The 20,526-nt window shown below is 34.5% G+C and overlaps 1 long non-coding RNA gene across 2 annotated transcripts; it reads right to left on the bottom strand.

The window, feature by feature from the left end:
* Window positions 1-1,511: 1,511 nt before the first annotated feature.
* Window positions 1,512-18,968, bottom strand: LOC138710073 (uncharacterized). 2 transcript variants are annotated; one of them, XR_011335046.1, is made up of 4 exons: window positions 18,949-18,968; window positions 16,267-16,333; window positions 14,095-14,201; window positions 1,512-1,985 (listed from the first exon to the last, which is right to left on the bottom strand). It is a non-coding gene; the product is annotated as an uncharacterized lncRNA (long non-coding RNA). The 2 variants fall into 2 exon arrangements; XR_011335045.1 differs by lacking the exon at window positions 18,949-18,968 and having other exon boundaries at window positions 16,267-16,342.
* Between the last annotated feature and the right edge of the window lie 1,558 nt (window positions 18,969-20,526).

Raw genomic sequence — 20,526 nt, forward strand, 5'->3', positions numbered from 1 at the left:
GAAAACATGTTGAAAATATTTCTTCTTCGATACTCTACAACTTTTGTATAAATAGTTTCTTCATAAAATGAGAAATAAGAAAGTTACAAGCATTGTTCCATACTTTTTATTCACCCCGTATAATCGCCATCTAGCAAAGATAATTATCTATTATAATAGAGCTGAGTGATGTTGCTTAATGAGTTCGTAACTGTATTAATATGTATAGCAGGCTTTATGTAAACCGAGAGGCATCATTTGTAGCATAGTTGACTTCCTTTTCCAATATCCTACGAGGAAAATAACGTTGTTTGTTGTTATGGAATGTATCGTTACTGTTTCAGTATTAATGACATGAGCTTTACATGCAATATGGGGACTGCTGCTATTGTTAATGAAGAACAATGCGTATTGTTCTGTGGTAGACCTAACATTGAATCTCATACTATGACATCCTCTCCTGTGAATGATGCGAGATTGTCTCATACAGAGATGAATTACCACATCACACTCTTCTGCAATTCTACTAGTTTTACACTAGATACCGATGTGTTAGAGTGTTACATTAACATTATTTATTATTTACGTTATTGTTAGAATGAAATACACATATACAACTGACTTTGGTAGACGTGTTAACAGAACTCTTAGCGAGGCATGATGTTAAGAAAAGCAACAAATTGGCCTACATTGAGATTTTGTGTTTCATTTTGTGATGTCAGACTCTTCAGAATATGAAAAGAAGAGTAACATATCCTGCGGCAATATCGTAATTGTAACTTAATTACACTAAGAAATTGGAAGTTTTGTGTGTTACTTCATGAATTCCTCGGTCAGACTCCAAAAAATTAAAAATCTAGAAATTGTAGATGGTCCTTAGTTATAACGAAAAACAAATTTTTATAAGAGCAAAAATATTCCGAAATTAAAAGTGAATAGGATTTTTTAATGTAAGAAATTAATGTTATGAAGATGATACTTGTAATAAAACCAAACACTTCAGCATATTAAAATTCACCAATGTAAAAAAAGTGTTCAAATTTCAATGAAATATGTAAACCATGGGATCTAGATTTCAGCATTTCTTACAGGAAATATAAAGATTACCTTATTAATATAATGAAGGATTTGATTTTAAATAATATTTCTGTCTACTTGTTATTCTGTAATTTGCCATTTATACGTAAATTTTACACCTTTCGTTATAATAATTATCTATATTTGTCAATTTTCTATTTATTTTTATCTTGTATATTTCATTTATATCTATATCTGTGTCTTTATTTAGGTAGTAACTATTTGTCTGTTTTTTTTTCATTTGTCATCTGTATTTACACTTGTATCTTGCATTTGTATCTGTTTTATCTCTTTTTACATGTTATCTCCAATTTCACGTTCTAAGCAAATATTTGTACTGTCTATTGTAATTGAAGCTTTGCCCTGCCCTGTTATAGACATGAATGAATGAATGAATGAATGGATAAATAAATATATAGATAGATAAATAAATAAATAAATACTTCTCATAAGTTTTACGCGTTTATTAAGAATTTAATTCTACTATCAAGTCTTCAATAATTATATTACTATTAATTCTTTCGTCGAATGTTGTTCAGAAGACATACGTAAATAAAATAAGTCAATATACTATATCAAAATACGAGGATGATTCCTGTGGATTGCACATGGAAAACATTCTCTATAATTTTAACTGAAACAAATGTACTGAAACTCAGAATTGGTACCGAATTGGTTACCAGTTATAAAAGACGACCTTAAAGGAAGTATCCGAGTTGATTCCCACACCTTCCATCCTACAGTTACATCTGGAAATTGACAAAATAGACACTGATAATATTTATAGAATCTGGAGTAACGGACACTATAGATAAATGTGGGATATTGACATTTGTAAGGAATAATAAATAATAAAATGTGGTTTTATTTAAATGTATTTATTCACTGTTATTCTTTCAACTGGCATTGTTGTGGCAACACTTAGGTACCTGGAACAAAATAGAAATGGTATTCAGTTGGTGCAAGAAATATTCAGGGTGATTCAGTAAAAGTTTGCAATCTTGAATAGGAAATAGGAGATGCTCTACAGAACATTTTAGATAGCGAAGTCAGAATAACGAAATTTGAGCTTAATCATGTCTACCGCTATCATTTGCTGTTTTCATATTTTATACATTTATTATTTGCATTTCTTTACCATTTTTATTAACGTTTATTTACAATTATTTATGTTTATCAATTACATTTTAAAATTATTTTCATATCATTTACAAATTTATGTTAATTTTATTTTTTTATTGCTGTAATTATTGTAAATTTCATTAATATATTGTAATGTTATTATTGTATATTATATATCACTGCCACTGGGTGTATACCCAATTGCAGTGTTAATAAATACATACATACTGTATGTACTCTGGTAAACTCTTCGGATATTTGTATGAAAGATCTGTCGTTGACTCATGTACTGTTTTGTAATCTGACAATGTAAATACGATAGACAGAACAACTTTGTGGACAGTAGGTCAATAAACAAAACATGATGGATTGCCTAATGCAAATAGTTATTACCAGGGAACGGATTTATATGGACTAAAAATATATGAAATATGTAAATATATATGTAGTTATTTTTACCAAAATATGGAATTAAATATGGATTTTTACCAAAATATGGAATTAAATATGGACTTAAAATTATAAAAAAAATGACTATGTACGTTAAATATTGGTACATTTTAATCAAACTAAACAAAAAATATAATGGACGTACCTTATCTTCCAATGTAGTTTCAACAAAACACAATTTTTATTGTCTGTTACCATAACAATAGGTTACAAACATTTCTTTCAAGTGCTGAAAAGTGAATCTTCTTCTATTGTCTCTGAGGATAGATTTATACTGACTAAAAGAGCGTTCGACGTCACAAGAAGTAACTGGTACATAATTCAATTTCACAATGTCTGCTGGGGATAAGTCCAAGTTAATCTTCACTGTTGATTCACCACTCATCACAGCAACAACCTTTTGTAGTTCTTCATATCCAGGGTTTTTTGAAAGTACAGTGTCCACCTTAGCTCTTACTGCATCTGCAACTTTACCTCTACCACGATTCAGTTGTTCCACAGTACTATTTATAATTTCAAAACTTTCAGATAGTGAAAGGTGCCTATTTTGGAGACTTTTGAGCGTTTTTATGATGCATGAAAATGTATGCTGAATGTGAGCTAAGTCATTCTTCACACTTATGTCACAGGTAACTGTTTTCGCAGTATCAATTGAGACTGCATCTTCAGAGTCCAATGCAAGGAGAACATTGTTAATAGAGTCTATATGTTCGGCATAATATTCAACTGCTTCTAGCCATGTACCCCATCTAGTTAAAATTGGCTTTGGTGGCAATGGAATTTCAGGGTACATTTCTTTCAACACGTTAACTCTACTGGGAGCTTTGAGAAATACTTTTTTCACTGATGAAATCAACAAATCTACTTTAGGGAAATTGTCTCTGACCACTTCTGCCACACGATGAAATGCATGCGCCACACAAGTAAAATGAGTCAATTTAGGATATACAACAGATAATGCTTGTCCAGCTTTGACCATATAAGGGGCAGCATCGCTAATAAAGAATAACACATTATCGTACATAATACCCTTTGGCCACAGGATACCCATAGCTTCGTTGAACAGTTTAACTATAGTTTTGTTATTGCACTTTTCTAGAACATCACAATGTAAAAGAATTCGTTCAGAATATTGTTCACTTAACAAACCGATAACTACATTACCAACAAGTCTACCTTCTTTGTCGGGAGTCTCATCAATGGAAACCCAAATTGAACTATCTTTAATTTCATCTCTTATCTTCTGTATTGTCTCATCGTAGATGGATGGAGCATACGTCTTCCTAAGTGTTGACTCATCCGGGATTGTATGTTGAGTATATTTTTCAAGGAATTCCCTGAAGACCTTATTCTTTAGTTTGTAGAGAGGAATATCAGCAGAGATGAGAGAACGGCACAGGTCGATGTTAAACTCAGATCTTACATTCGATGTTGTTGGTTGTGTTAAAAACAATTGTCTCTGCTTGGAATTTAGTTGTTTGTTGGCCTGATGTTTACTAGTTGTAATGTGTTGTTGCACCAGGAACTTTTGTGTAGATGATACTGCACACTGACACAAATTACAAAATAATATTTTATTGTCAGTTGATAAACCATCTTCTTTAAATTCTGAAATGTAACTTGTTAGTTTTGATTTTAAATTGACTGAATGACGTACTTTTGGCATATTTACCGTCTTTATAGTATGATTTACAAAACTGAACCTATGTGTACTCTGACTGGCATTTAACTGTTGAGCTGCACAACTGAAGTCTGTTAAAAATTTTAAATTAAATTAATACAGTTTTGTAACTTACTTTCCCATTGTTGATAGGACTGCTAATTTTCAAATAACTCTGATGTTAAAGGGATTACTGAACATGTGTTTAAATCTCTATTGTTGAAATGTATTTTTAAAAGTTAATGGAATTTTGTTTTGTTTTATTGTTAAACCTAATATAATATGGACTGTTTTATATGAAATATGGAAAATATATGGAAATTAACGAAAATATGTACTAAACTCTAAAATATGGAAAAATATGGAAAATAAAAGTAGGATTTTTCAACCCTACACATTGTGAAACATAAAGATAATGCAAAATATAAATTATATTAGCTTTATAAGTAAATATGTATTTACATATAAATCCTTTCCCTGGTTATTACTTACTTATTTACAAATGGCTTTTAAGGAACCCGCCCTCACACAAGTCCGCCATTGGTCCATATCCTGTGCAAGATTAATCCAGTCTCTATAATCAATTCATCACATTCCATCTCCCTCAATTCCACTTTAATATTATCCTCCCATCTATGTCTCGGCCTCTCCAAAGGCCTTTTTCCTCAGGTCTCCCAGCTAACACTCTATACGCATTTCTGGATTTGCCCATATGTGTCACATGCTCTGTCCATCTCAAACGTCTGGATTTAATTTCCTTGCAAATAGTTATTATAAATATTAAACTCAAATAGTAAATTTAAGCAATTGATATTAAATGTTAGTGGATGTAATCTCTTGCACCTGTTGAGATGAATAAAATGATACATTGTTAACTTGTTTTATAAATGATATCAAAATAATTTCAAAAACTTAAATGAAAGCAAATAATGAGTGTAAATAAATATAGATAATTATTGCAAATGGGAGAAAAATTAAATAATAAATGTAGATAGGCTAATATGCAAAACAGTAAGTGTTAGGGATAGACATATTTAAGCTCATATCTCTTTAATCTGACTTGTAAGACCCAAGTTCCTTATCTCAAAATGTTCTGTAGAGCATTCCCGATTTCCTGTTCAATTTTTGCACACTTTTACCGAATAACGCTGTATATCAAAGTTCAGCAAATAATATTAAAATACAGGGAATATGAAATATTCAGTTACGTATTATGGTATGAAATGCAAATAGGCTACATTAAACGAAAATACTAATGATTCAGTTAAAAATTTACGTTTTGAGAGGACGCCAGATAGCAAAAAAAGTCGAGAAGATGCGTGTTGCCGATCGGAATGATCACATTTAATTTGGATCCACGTGAAATTAGAGGAAATGAACGTATAGCCTATCGTTTTGGTAATATTGAACGCAGGAGAACATTAAGGGAGAAAAATGAAAAGCAGCATAACATGTCGCGAAGGAAGCAGAAAATGATGTCGAACCGGCTTTTCGTGGAAAATGTTCATTGTTACAGTTTAAATCGTTTTTAATACTTGAGATATGATGATAATATGCTATGATATGATATATGATTACGATACGATATAATATGAGACGAGAAAGGCAGAAAATAGGAAGCATTGGAGAAAGCTGGGTTTGCAGTGAAAGACCTGCCCTTGGGTAGAACAATGAATGAATGAATGTGATAAATGATATGATATATATGATATATTTCGTGGCAACAGTTACATACATGTAATGTGGACCTAACAATTTTGTATCCGGTGCCACAAATGTACCGTCTTTACGTCAGAACGCCACATGTCCTATGATCGCAGGTGCACTTCGACCCAAAAATCTAGACGTTCACGAGGAAGTTCATTGTATTGCTGATGCTGGGAGAATTGGTAGGATTGATATCATAGCTATAAATAGGAATAACCGAAATAATTGTTTCTTCGATCAAGTTTGAAATCTTAGCACTCATCCATCTGAAGTGAATGAAGAGAAAAAGAAAATCTACGAGCCCACGATTCAGTACCTATCAGCGAAATACAACGCTGAAAAAATCACAGTTACCGGTCTCTTCTTCGGATCGAGAGCCACTATTCCGAAAACCTTTGTAAAGTGGAGGGAAAAATACAAGGTGAAGAGAGATCTTCAAGTTACCATCATCATCACCATAATAAAATGTCCTGTAGTGATATTTTGCCAGCATCTTCATAGTCTACACTTAATTAAAATTGTACTAGGTTCTATTTTTCTTCTAATGTCATAATCTCTTTTGTTTGAAACCTGCTTATATAATTTTACATTTTAAATTTTATTGTGAGCTATTCTGTGTCGCAAGGCAAACCCAAAATATTGGGTCAGACGATTAAATTAAATTAAATTAAATTAGACGCTCTTATAATTTAGATTTATATCTAACATTTACATTCTCTCACCATTATATTCTTCTCTTTCCCTAACACCCATTTACTATTTACTATAGTCTCTCGCTTCTGTTTCCAACTAAATTTTCCATACTCCTACTTTTAAAGCCTAATTCAGCTCATTCAAAATTGACACATTTACAATCCCTTTCTTGATTTCCAGTTTACTTATGTCGAACATTCACTAATTCTAATAATACTTGTTACTAATCCTGACTACACCATTATCCAGTCGACCTGGTTGGCGAGTTGATATAGTACTGGCCTTCAATGCCCAAGGTTGCGGGTTCGATCCCGGGCCAAGTCGATGGCATTTAAGTATGCTTAAATGCGACAGGGTTATGTCAGTAGATTTACTGGCATGTAAAAGAACTCCTACGAGACAAAATTCCGGCACATTCGGCGACGCTGATATAACCTCTGCAGTTGCGAGCGTCGTTAAATAAAACATAAGATTTAACCATTATCCAATAGGGTCGTTATGTCTGTTTCTTGTGTATATTCCATTTTCTGATTTCACTTAGGCCTATTGTCTCCATACTAAGCTCGCTATCCTAGCTAGCCTCCCCCACTATAGTCCTCGCCTATTTTCATTATCTCTTTCGTTTCACTAAACCTTCTACTAGACCTACACTCCCCTTACTTACAAATGGCTTTTAAGGAACGCTCAGGTTCATTGCCGCCCTTACATAAGCCCGCCATCGGTCCCTATCCTGTGCAAGATTAATCCAGTCTCTATGATCATATCCCACCTTCCTCAAATCCATTTTAATATTATCCTCCCATCTACGTCTCGGCCTCCCCAAAGGTCTTTTAACCTCCGGCCTCCCAATTAACACTCTATATGCATTTCTGGATTCACCCATACGTGCTACATGCCCTACACATCTCAAACGTCTGGGTTTAATGTTCCTAATTATGTCAGGTGAAGAATAAAATGCATGCAGTTCTGTGTTGTGTAACTTTCTCCATTCTCCTGTAACTTCATTCCTTCTAGCTCCAAATATTTTCCCAAGAACATTATTCTCAAAAACCCTTAATATCTGTTCCTCTCTCAAAATGAGAGCTCAAGTTTCACAACTATTCAGAACAACCTGTAATAGAACTGTTTTATAAATTCTAACTTTCAGATTTTTTGACAGCAGACTAGATGACAAAAGCTTCTCAACGGAATAATAACAGGCATTTCCCATATTGATTCTGCGTTTAATTTCCTCCCAAGTGTCATTGTCAGGGAAAGGATTTATATGTAAATACATATTTACTTATAAATCTAATATAATTTCTATTTTGCATTATCTTTATGTTTCACAATGTGTAGGGTTGAAAAATCCTACTTTTATTTTCCATATTTTTCCATATTTTAGAGTTTAGTACATATTTTCGTTAATTTCCATATATTTTCCATATTTCATATAAAACAGTCCATATTATATTAGGTTTAACAATAAAACAAAACAAAATTCCATTAACTTTTAAAAATACATTTCAACAATAGAGATTTAAACACATGTTCAGTAATCCCTTTAACATCAGAGTTATTTGAAAATTAGCAGTCCTATCAACAATGGGAAAGTAAGTTACAAAACTGTATTAATTTAATTTAAAATTTTTAACAGACTTCAGTTGTGCAGCTCAACAGTTAAATGCCAGTCAGAGTACACATAGGTTCAGTTTTGTAAATCATACTATAAAGACGGTAAATATGCCAAAAGTACGTCATTCAGTCAATTTAAAATCAAAACTAACAAGTTACATTTCAGAATTTAAAGAAGATGGTTTATCAACTGACAATAAAATATTATTTTGTAATTTGTGTCAGTGTGCAGTATCATCTACACAAAAGTTCCTGGTGCAACAACACATTACAACTAGTAAACATCAGGCCAACAAACAACTAAATTCCAAGCAGAGACAATTGTTTTTAACACAACCAACAACATCGAATGTAAGATCTGAGTTTAACATCGACCTGTGCCGTTCTCTCATCTCTGCTGATATTCCTCTCTACAAACTAAAGAATAAGGTCTTCAGGGAATTCCTTGAAAAATATACTCAACATACAATCCCGGATGAGTCAACACTTAGGAAGACGTATGCTCCATCCATCTACGATGAGACAATACAGAAGATAAGAGATGAAATTAAAGATAGTTCAATTTGGGTTTCCATTGATGAGACTCCCGACAAAGAAGGTAGACTTGTTGGTAATGTAGTTATCGGTTTGTTAAGTGAACAATATTCTGAACGAATTCTTTTACATTGTGATGTTCTAGAAAAGTGCAATAACAAAACTATAGTTAAACTGTTCAACGAAGCTATGGGTATCCTGTGGCCAAAGGGTATTATGTACGATAATGTGTTATTCTTTATTAGCGATGCTGCCCCTTATATGGTCAAAGCTGGACAAGCATTATCTGTTGTATATCCTAAATTGACTCATTTTACTTGTGTGGCGCATGCATTTCATCGTGTGGAAGAAGTGGTCAGAGACAATTTCCCTAAAGTAGATTTGTTGATTTCATCAGTGAAAAAAGTATTTCTCAAAGCTCCCAGTAGAGTTAACGTGTTGAAAGAAATGTACCCTGAAATTCCATTGCCACCAAAGCCAATTTTAACTAGATGGGGTACATGGCTAGAAGCAGTTGAATATTATGCCGAACATATAGACTCTATTAACAATGTTCTCCTTGCATTGGACTCTGAAGATGCAGTCTCAATTGATACTGCGAAAACAGTTACCTGTGACATAAGTGTGAAGAATGACTTAGCTCACATTCAGCATACATTTTCATGCATCATAAAAACGCTCAAAAGTCTCCAAAATAGGCACCTTTCACTATCTGAAAGTTTTGAAATTATAAATAGTACTGTGGAACAACTGAATCGTGGTAGAGGTAAAGTTGCAGATGCAGTAAGAGCTAAGGTGGACACTGTACTTTCAAAAAACCCTGGATATGAAGAACTACAAAAGGTTGTTGCTGTGATGAGTGGTGAATCAACAGTGAAGATTAACTTGGACTTATCCCCAGCAGACATTGTGAAATTGAATTATGTACCAGTTACTTCTTGTGACGTCGAACGCTCTTTTAGTCAGTATAAATCTATCCTCAGAGACAATAGAAGAAGATTCACTTTTCAGCACTTGAAAGAAATGTTTGTAACCTATTGTTATGGTAACAGACAATAAAAATTGTGTTTTGTTGAAACTACATTGGAAGATAAGGTACGTCCATTATATTTTTTGTTTAGTTTGATTAAAATGTACCAATATTTAACGTACATAGTCATTTTTTTATAATTTTAAGTCCATATTTAATTCCATATTTTGGTAAAAATCCATATTTAATTCCATATTTTGGTAAAAATAACTACATATATATTTACATATTTCATATATTTTTAGTCCATATAAATCCGTTCCCTGGTCATTGTCCACTTTACCCATTCCTGTTATAAAAAAATCTTCTTTTATCTTTCCATCACTTCTCCTCCTTTCCGCCCTTGCACTCACAGAAACACTTTCATCTCCTTTCTCTCGGCACTGACCTTCCCTCCCTCCTAAGCTATTTAATTCACTTCCCGAATCACTTTAATATATGATATGATATATTTCGTGTCAATAATTACAAAAACGAAACAAAAAACAGGAAATAAACATCAATGTCAGAAGGCTAACAAATCTACACTTCGCAGATGACAGCGCAAGCACTTCAAGAGGTGGTAAACGAACTAAACACCCAGAGTAAGGCCATAGGTTTGACTATGAACAGCGACAAAACGAAAATAATGACCAATGGACAACAAACTTGAGTAAAACTGGTCGACAGAGAACTATAATACGTCTGTGAATATAAGTACTGAGGACAACATGTAGCCATCAAGCAGAACACCGACATAGAGATAAAAAGAAGAATAACATCGGCTTGGAAGGCGTTCTGGAATTTAAAATTCATAGTGTTGGATAAAGTTACCGGTTGTTCTGTATGGTTGTGAAACTTGGACTCTCACTTTGAGAGAGGAACAGAGATTAAGTGTTTGAGAATAAGTTCTTAGGAAAATATTTGTGGCTGAAAGGGAGAATGGAGAAAGATACATAACACAGAACTATACGCATTGTATTCTTCACCTGACATAATCAGGAACATTAAATCCAGACATTTTAGATGGGCAGGGCATGTAGCACGTATGGGAGAATCCAGAAATGCATGTAGAGTGTTAGTTGGGAGGCCGGAGGGAAAAATACCTTTGGGGAGGCCGAGACGTAGATGGGAGGATAATATTAAAATGGATTTGTGTGAGATGGGATATGATGAAAGAAACTGGATTAATGTTGCATAGGATAGAGACCGATGTCGGGCGTATGTGAGGGCGGCAATGAACCTGCGGGTTCCTTAAAAGCCATTTGTAAGTATTGTTGGACAAAGAAATCAACCGCAAACTAAGGTTTGAGACTCTAGAGACCTGCATCCTACCAGTAATCCTTTACGGGTGTCAGGCATGGGCTCTGTCTAAGAAGCAATATGCAGCGATCCAAACTTGCCAGAGAAAGATGCAGAGGAAAATATTAGGAGTCACGCTAAAAGACAAGCTCCCTAACGACAGTTTACAAGAACTGGCCAACACATCCGATGCAGCAGAACATGCCACGATGACGAAGTGGAAGTGAGGGGGGGGGCACTTGACGAGAATGGAGCACTCAAGATGGACGCACGCCACCACCATGTGGTTCCCATGCATCGGAAGAAGGAACTAGGGAAGATCATGATTCAGATGGGCGGATATGTTTGTGAAGACGACGGGCAAACAGTGGTCAAGAAAAGCAAGGGACAGATCTCAGTGGAAAGAACTAGGACTAATACGAACTAGAAATAGTTAAGAGTGTTAGTGTATAGTGTTAATAGGTTACAATGACGACTCGTGCTAGATAGTAGGTATACATTAGTTTTAAAGGTATACAGATCGACAAAGTAAAATATCGCCTGGAATGGCTCACTAAGCGAGTAAAAACGAGCCACCCCTTTTATAGAAGGCCTTTGCCCTTCACGGGACATAATGGCTAAATTCATTCATTCATTCATTCATTCATTCATTCATTCATTCATTCATTCATTCATTCATTCATTCATTCATTCATTCATTCATTCACTCACTCACTCACTCACTCACTCACTCACTCACTCACTCACTCACTCACTCACTCACTCACTCACTCACTCACTCATTCGTTCAATTACATTCGTGTAATGTGGACCTGATAATTTTGTATAACGGTGCCGCAATTACATTTATTACAGACACATTTTCATTTATTGCTATTTTTATCTAAGTTCTCTCTTTTTAAAAATTCATCCTTTCCCTCCTTGACTTCTCATAGAATTTTTATGCATAAGCACTGCTTTAGATCAATCATGTGCAGTGCATATTGTGCACTCGCTATTACTTTCTGTCTTGCTGCGATGCTGACACTCTACATCAGGCGTCTCAAGGCCAACGCATAAAAGTTGTTACAAAGAGCAAGTCTAGATAACATAGTCAGCTGAAGAGATAAGCGCAGTACCCGAAGATAGCCGATCGCTGATTAATGTTACACGCATGAGCGAGCTAAGTTGTAACTGTCGTGGGAGAAATGCCACAAAGCTGCACTTTTGAGTTGTACTGTCACAATAGACGGTTGTTTTCGGAAGGAATTTCTTAAGTAGTTTGTAGTAACAATAATAATAATAATAATAATAATAATAATAATAATAATAATAATAATAATAATAATAATAATAATAGGCTACATTTATTTTCTAATTATATACTATCAATGAGTAAAAAGAAGACATCTGAAGCATGAAGAACCATACATGTTACGTAATTATTTAAGCACAAGGAACTGGCCACCTTACTCCATTATCTCCTGGCCTAGTTGACTCATAAGTGGTGCCTTGTTGGTATCACTTGTGAGGTTCAGACCTGTCTTCCGACAGTTGACCAAACAATAACAATATTTCATTTCTAGTAAAGGTTTTTGATATCCCTCTTTTTTTGAGTTTATACTATATTTAATAAAATATTTTTATTGGGTTATTTTACGACGCTGTATCAACATCTAGGTTATTTAGCGTCTGAATGATATGAAGGTGATAATGCCGGTGAAATGAGTCCGGGGTCCAGCGCCGAAAGTTACCCAACATTTGCTCGTATTGGGTTGAGGGAAAACCCTGGAAAAAACCTCAACCAGGTAACTTGCCCCAACCGGGATTCGAACCCGGGCCACCTGGTGTCGCGGCCAGACGCGCTGACCGTTACTCCTCAGATGTGGACTATTTAATAAAATAAAATTCAATTAAATAATAATAATAAAATTACAATTAAACTTGTTGGTTATTAAAGTAAGTATTCTTACGTTACGCTAATATTAATATATTAATTACAATAATAGTTAAATAATATATTTCGTAATGTTTTCAATAATTAAAAATAACCTAAACATCTTAGAAATTCACAAGCAATTATTTTAAATTAGAACTATTCAAATTTTAAATCTCGTCTTGAATTCTTTTCTCAAGTCCTTCAGTACATCTTTATATTTGTTACACTGGTCTTGATTCAAATCAGGTAACAATTTTAGATTAATAAAGTGGTAACAGTTACCCACTGAAACTTGCGTCTCCCACAATTTCGCTTTCCCTATGAAAGTTTTTATTTCTTCATACATTTGCGATAATAAGAACATTCTTTCCTCGGAGATGCACACAATGACTGACTTACATCGTAGCGGTTGCAGATGTCTATTCAAACGTCGCGGTCAATGACGTCATCCGGAGATACACGAACTGGTCCTGCATCTTGTTCCACTCTTACATTGAAAAAGAGAAAGAGGAGGAAGTGCTCTGAGAAGGCCCTATTGAGACGTCTGCTCTACATCTATCCTCTTTTTTTCTATTCTTTTTTTATAACCTCATAACTATAACACAGTCTAGTATATACAGTCACGAAGCTTGAGTTGTGAGGGTGCTAGGAACAATAGACTGTGCCGATACTATTTCGCATTGTCTGTAATGAGACGATATTAGCGATGCTAGTGGTTAGCAACTATCTATGGATGCATATTTACTACGTATTGAGCTTCGTGACTGTATGTACTAGACTGTGGCTATAGCCTAGCTTATTTATTTTACGATTCTTCGTACTCATTACTCTATTTTCTTCCAGTTAATTTTAACATATAATTGAAATCTAGGTATCCACTGAGCTATTCAGTTTTACTCCCAATAGAATGTAATACTAAAGTTATTATTAAGGAATTTCCAAATATTTGTTATATTCACAATCACAGTTCGCACGAAAGTACTTATTTCTAGTAACAAATCAATAATGAGGCATGGAATATAGACCTACTTTTTGTCCACGAAACGCTCCTAATAACACTAACGAAAACATGGTTCAGGTTCAGAATCTCTCTTATTCTCATCACCACCATCCGGTCTTGCTGCCACCATGACACTCTGCAACAAATAGCAGCGGAATATGGTACTGTTTCTTAATTATATGGATAGAGATATACACATAATGTAAACAAAGTCTCATGAATATGAATTATCTCTCTCGTTATGCGGTCCACGAATTTAATAAAGGACTAGCCTAGTTCTTAGTTGTGATTAATTGTAGGCCTATTCTTATCTATATTTTGTTTTATTTAGCTGTCACTCAAAGAGTAAAAAAAATGAAGTCACTCAATATTCATCCAAGTAATGAGAGGAAAATTTTGTTTTTTCACAAATGAAAGCATTAGCGAAATGTAAGTTGATTAACTAAGTATAAATATGCAATTAATTAAAAAGTACATAATAAGATAAATATTAAAATATTTCAATTAATCAGTCAAATTGTAATTATATGAAGAGAATTACGGGAAATAGTACATTTAGAGAACATCTTGGGTTGAGCTTTGAAGTATGCTTTGTCGTTATGCTTTCCACGAATTTAACAAAAGTGTAGCCTAGCTCTTAGTTAATTGTCGCCCTATTCTTGTGTACATTTTATTTCATTTAGCTGTCTCTCAAAGAGTAAAAGATGAAGTCACTTAATATGCACCCAAAGAATGAGAGAAAATTTTATTTTTCACATTACAAATGGAGACATTATCAAAATTATAACATTATTGACTATGCACTTACTTAAAAAACGTACTAAGATATTATAATCAATGCAAATATAATTTTAATTACTTACTAGAATTGTAATTAGACGAAGACAATTATGGGAAGTAGTGTATCTAGAGAGCCTCTTGGTTAGAGCTACAATGCTTAGTAGTTATACTTATAACCAAGAATACAACGATGTAAGGTCAACCAAGTTGTGTTTGTGAGAAAATAATAATAATAATAATAATAATAATAATAATAATAATAATAATAATAATAATAATAATAATAATAATAACAATGATAATGATTATAATAGACTTACTACTACTACTACTACTACTACTACTACTACTACTACTACTACTACTACTACTACTTCTACTACTCCTAATTAATTATAATGGTAATAATAGGTATAATAGGCTTACTACTACGACTACTACTACTATAATATAATAATAATTCGTGGCGCTACAGCCCGTGAAGGGACTAGACCGACCAGCCGGCTACTGGCCTCACGCTCACATGCCGAAGCAGAGGTGGACGATCATACCAGAATGGAGGTATCGTGTGGTTAGCATGATGATCCCCCCAACCGTTATAGCTGGCTTTCGCAACCGGATTTCGCTGCCTATCGTACCTCCACAAGTGCATCACAATGTCCAGTACAATGGCCGAAATTTCATGAGAAAATTTCTTTCCCCATGAGGACTCGAACCAGCGCGCATTCCGTAACGCGGGTCCTAGACAGGATGCCTTGGACCACGACGCCACGGCACTGGACACTACTACTACTACTACTACCACTGATAATATAATAATAATAATAATAATAATAATAATAGGCCTAATAATAATAAATAGTACTAGCAGGCATAATAGGATTACTACTGCTACTGATGATGATGATGATAATAATAATAGTAATAATAATAATAATAATAAATAATAATAATAATGGTAATGGTATTGGTGATAGTGGGCTAATTGTAATAATAATAATGATATGGAAATTGGCTCGCGTATACAAAGTGTTCTCCAAATATTTACAATCGATTTTGAATATTTGAAGAACAGATAATTTTAATAAATACCAAGAAGGGATTGTCTTGTCTGGCTTTTATAATAGCACTAGTTTAACTGCTTTCCAATGCAAATTCCTAAATTTCACTGATACTGAAACCCGGAACGCCTGCGTGGTAGCCGGTACATCTAAATCAGTCTGTCACAAAGAGTCAGAATTTATAGTTACATGGGAACTGGAACGGGAATATTTGTACAGTAATGTCAGAATTAACATTAAGATTTCATATGCTATATCACAACATAAGGCGCCTCTCAGATATTTCAGTTTTATAACTTTCAGAAAGCTTTAGGTGCAGAAAATAAACTATTTCCAAAGTGACAGCGACTTTGATCTTACCTGCATGACGAGGACAGTTGCAGCAAGGGTAAACACCAAGAGTGTACGAATCATTTTGTAGGAGAGCCTAGAATTGAAAGTGATTGTTTAGGGTTACATATATCTCATATTTTTTCAACCAGGAAAGTAATGATGGTAAATGGATAAATGGATAGTGTTTTACAGAACGGAAAGTGTGGTAATATGCTAGAAATGCAAGCAAAGATAGTAACAATTAAAATTCTACAAAATATAACTTTTAACGGTCAATTTTGACTGCCGAGTATTTTAAGTTGGTGGATCAGCTGATCTCGGACTGGAAGTTTCCGAGCTCAGTTCCATGTGGTGGCGGGAATTTTCTAGTTGACATTCCTTCAGAACAGAACCGAAATCTAAGAAACGTCGTGTCGAATTAAGTACCTTGTGTTTCTTGGGGGTTGAAATGCGGTTGGAGCGCGGTACCTAACACGCTATGTCATTTAATGCTGACGTCATGAAAGCATGGGATTTACCTTCATGTGCTCTACATTTTCACGACCTCTGAAAGAGATACCTTCAACTTGTTACCTTTATATTATTGTATAATGAAATGACCTTACAAACGAAACAACTCCTGCAAAGGAAAGTATTTTTAAATAACATAAGGAATTTAGGGTAATGAGTTCACAGTATAGGCCTATTGTGACCATTGCGTCACATAATTTGTTTAGAGTGTTACAGAGTTGATTTACAGATTTTTAACACTTTTTAACATTATGCCTAACTTTGCCTTTCAAACTAATCTGTGGTTAATTTAAGAATGAAATTGTGTATGCTAAACTGACGCACATGGCGTAGGATTTAATTTTCACCATTCTGCCTCTACAGTGACGTAATAGTCTGTTATGAATAAATTTCAGACTAGAATTACATGGGATTTAAGAATTGTTATTTATTAAAGAAAATATTGGTCACTGTGACAAGAACAGTTATGTTATAGAAATGGGTACTATCGTTTCTTTTCTTGATTTTCTTATACAGAGTGAACCGTAAGTAATGTCATTAATTTCAGGGAGTTATTCTTTGAGATATGTGAAACAAAGCAGTTTAATGCAATTTTGCTGGTTTTACTTCCTGTGGATATAAAACTTGTTTTATATTAAATATTTAATAACTTGTTTTGGAAAGGTCATCGCTTTATTTCTCAATATTCTCAGTCAGTTTAAGAGAGCAGTATATTATGAGAATAAACGATTCAAAGAATTTTAGTTTTGTCCTTCAAATGTGCGGAAATTTGATCCGAACAAATGTAACTTTTCGTTTTCCAAAGGAGTTTTAACATTTGTTTGAGTCAAATTTCTGCATATTTGAAGGACAAAACAAAAATGATTTTTCCGTATGATTTTAGCACAGCTGCGAGAGAGGATCACGCATGCAGTCGCTGGTATCGACCGTGAGATGTTGGGACGTGTATGGCAGGAACTGGAGTATAGGATTGATGTTTGCCGCGTCACCAACGGTGGGCATACGGAACTCCTGCAAGGTATGTGCGAAACTTTGGTAGGCTAGATACTCTATCCTCTGATACAAATGTTTCCGTTATATCTGTCATAGTTACTGTTCTATAGGCCCCCGAAACCCCGGAAAGACTTTAGAATCGCCCTGTACTTGTGCGGAAATAGGATGTTTATGAAAAAATATATTTTTATTTTAATTTTTTGCTTATTAATATATACGTAGCTACTAATGGCATATAGTCTACATGTCAAATGGCGAAACCTGCAATTACATACTAAAATCAGTCAGTATTTTTCATAGGGAAATTGCAGGAGTACAACAGTATGTTTTCTGATAGCAATTTATAAGCGCATTATATTTGTCAAATCGGTTTCGGATATTGAGCGGGGTTGTCATAATTCTGTTGTATGTTTTAGCCCAGATCACATATAGATTGCTCATTTCTATCTTAAAATCGGTTCACTTTGAAGAGAACAACCGCCAGGATCGTCATCCGTCCGCCGTAAACGAACACGAGATGTCAGTATAGTCGCTAATGCAATTCAAATGGGAGTTATGACGTGACTCCTTATGTAACAACTAGATGGCAGCATAGTAAACCTAACAAAAGTTGTTACCGTCAAAGCCTATGACGCCGAGCAATCTGGGTATATATGATGTAGGTTTTTAGTGATGTTATTTTGCGCGGAATTTACGTGACTATATTCAGCAACAATGACTTGCACGAAGCACAGAGTTAAATGGCTAATGGAATGATAACTAAGAATAAATTATACATTTCATATCACCTCATAAGACATTGTTGTCAGTTAAACTTTACAAAATAACATTAATCATGTTGAAATTTATTATAAAAATGGAATAGACTCTGTATGCGAGAGGTGATATTGCTTAATCCATTAAGTTAAAAAACTATTATATACATTTATAATTGAGGACATGAAATTTTGCTGAGAAAATTAAGTATTTAAGTTTGATGATGGAAAAGTTCAACAGCTTAAGAATCGCAAAGCAAGTAAAGAATATTCTCTCGAAGACAAAAATAAGTAATATATTTGAAACAAAGAAGAAATTATTGCAAAGGTAGGCTTTTAAGAATAATGGAGTAGAGGAGAATATTCTGAAACTTATTTGAACATGCAAAATAAAGCTAGAAGTTAATGGAGTATGATAGAACACAATAAAATTGAATAGAAGGGTTCTCACCTGAAGTTGCTTTGCTTCTGGTATTGATATGGTTACACAATGTGACGACGACTTATATACTTGCATGGGCAAAAAACTCCTGTGAACAAGAACGACATATGTTAAACTGAAAGTAGAACGAATGAGTTGCTTTGCTTTTCAGAGTCCATATAAATGACATAATATACAAAGTTTCATTATTTTTCTTTGTTATATCGATGGAATGTTCGTTACTCGTATTTCCAATCTCGGCATGGAAGAGTTAGGAGACGCTTTGTCAACTAACACTTTGTCATGAAATTGGTTCAGAAATAAAGTTAGGCTCTAAGTGCGATTTATATACTAATTTAATTTAAGATTTTGATATCTTCTTCAGTATTGGAACATCATGGCTCTGTTGGGGCTTTATTTTTAATAGTTTTTTAGTAGACTTTGCAGTTTTAAATGAAATACTGGGTATATCTTGTTGAGACCAAGAAGTTTTGTCGTCTGTTAGAAAACTATATTTAGACATACCGTGTTAAGGAACCCACAGACTTTGATGTTTCGTTTCTACAGTACAGAGGTGATGTGTGACAGCTACTCGCCGTCACAGCTCCAAACTGTGACAGCTCTGGAGAAATCGCTGTGATAGTTAAAAGCGATTTTGTTAGAGTATGATTTTTGTGTTCGGATGACTTTTGGCGAATGTGGGGCTCTGTTTGCTGTCTTTCCAAGTCGTCTACAACCCAGTATCACTGCCATTTACTTATCTCGGAACAAACTACGAGGAATACTTTTGTTTCTCATCACGAGCTGACATGTTTATGTTTATTGCCATTTTCCAGTAAAGGAAATCATAAACGGAGTGGAAGAAGCCATCTACAAACTCCCTACCGACGCTGCAGAAGAGATTCGCAGGTACATCTGTGTGGTCCTCAAAAGGGCCGATAGAGCCAAACCTATGTCGCAAGGGCAGAACATCAAGCACGATGAAAGTATTGTGGTACTGTCCTTAGCGGGAAGGCCACCTGATAGCTTATGTACTTGCCTAGACATGGTCCCACGGCACTTATTTATGTGGTAGCTATTATATTGCTCCATTTTTTTGGCATTTATTCTTCAAAATTTTCTACACCCTTAAGTGGAGCAGTGAAACTCGGAGTGAGAAGATAAGTGACCAACGGGCTTAGAGCTCACATATCCAGCTTTTCTAAGTCCCTGAACTATCTTGCAAGGACGTGTTTTCGTGTATCTTTTACGCCTCTCTTCCCACTCACTCACTCACTCACTCACTCACTCACTCACTCACTCACTCACTCACTCACTCACTCACTCACTCTCCCGCGGCACTTCAGCCCCTGAAGAAAATGGCGGAGCTAGCAGTCGAAAGTTTGGAATTAACAATCCAACTCATCCGGCTGTGACGCGAAAATAATTATTTCATATTGCGCAATCTTTTGGAGAAAGAAGTATTTTCTGTTACTGAATAAACTAGTTGTAAATTTCCTTAAAATCGATCTGAATTTATTGGCGTTCCGGTTAGTTGGTGCTACTGTAAATTAAAAGTGTGAAACAATAAGCAAGCAAAGAAAAGGCGAAGGGCGGGAAAAGTAAGAA

Source organism: Periplaneta americana, chromosome 12 (genome assembly GCF_040183065.1).
Source record: "Periplaneta americana isolate PAMFEO1 chromosome 12, P.americana_PAMFEO1_priV1, whole genome shotgun sequence".
Lineage (NCBI taxonomy): Eukaryota > Metazoa > Arthropoda > Insecta > Blattodea > Blattidae > Periplaneta > Periplaneta americana.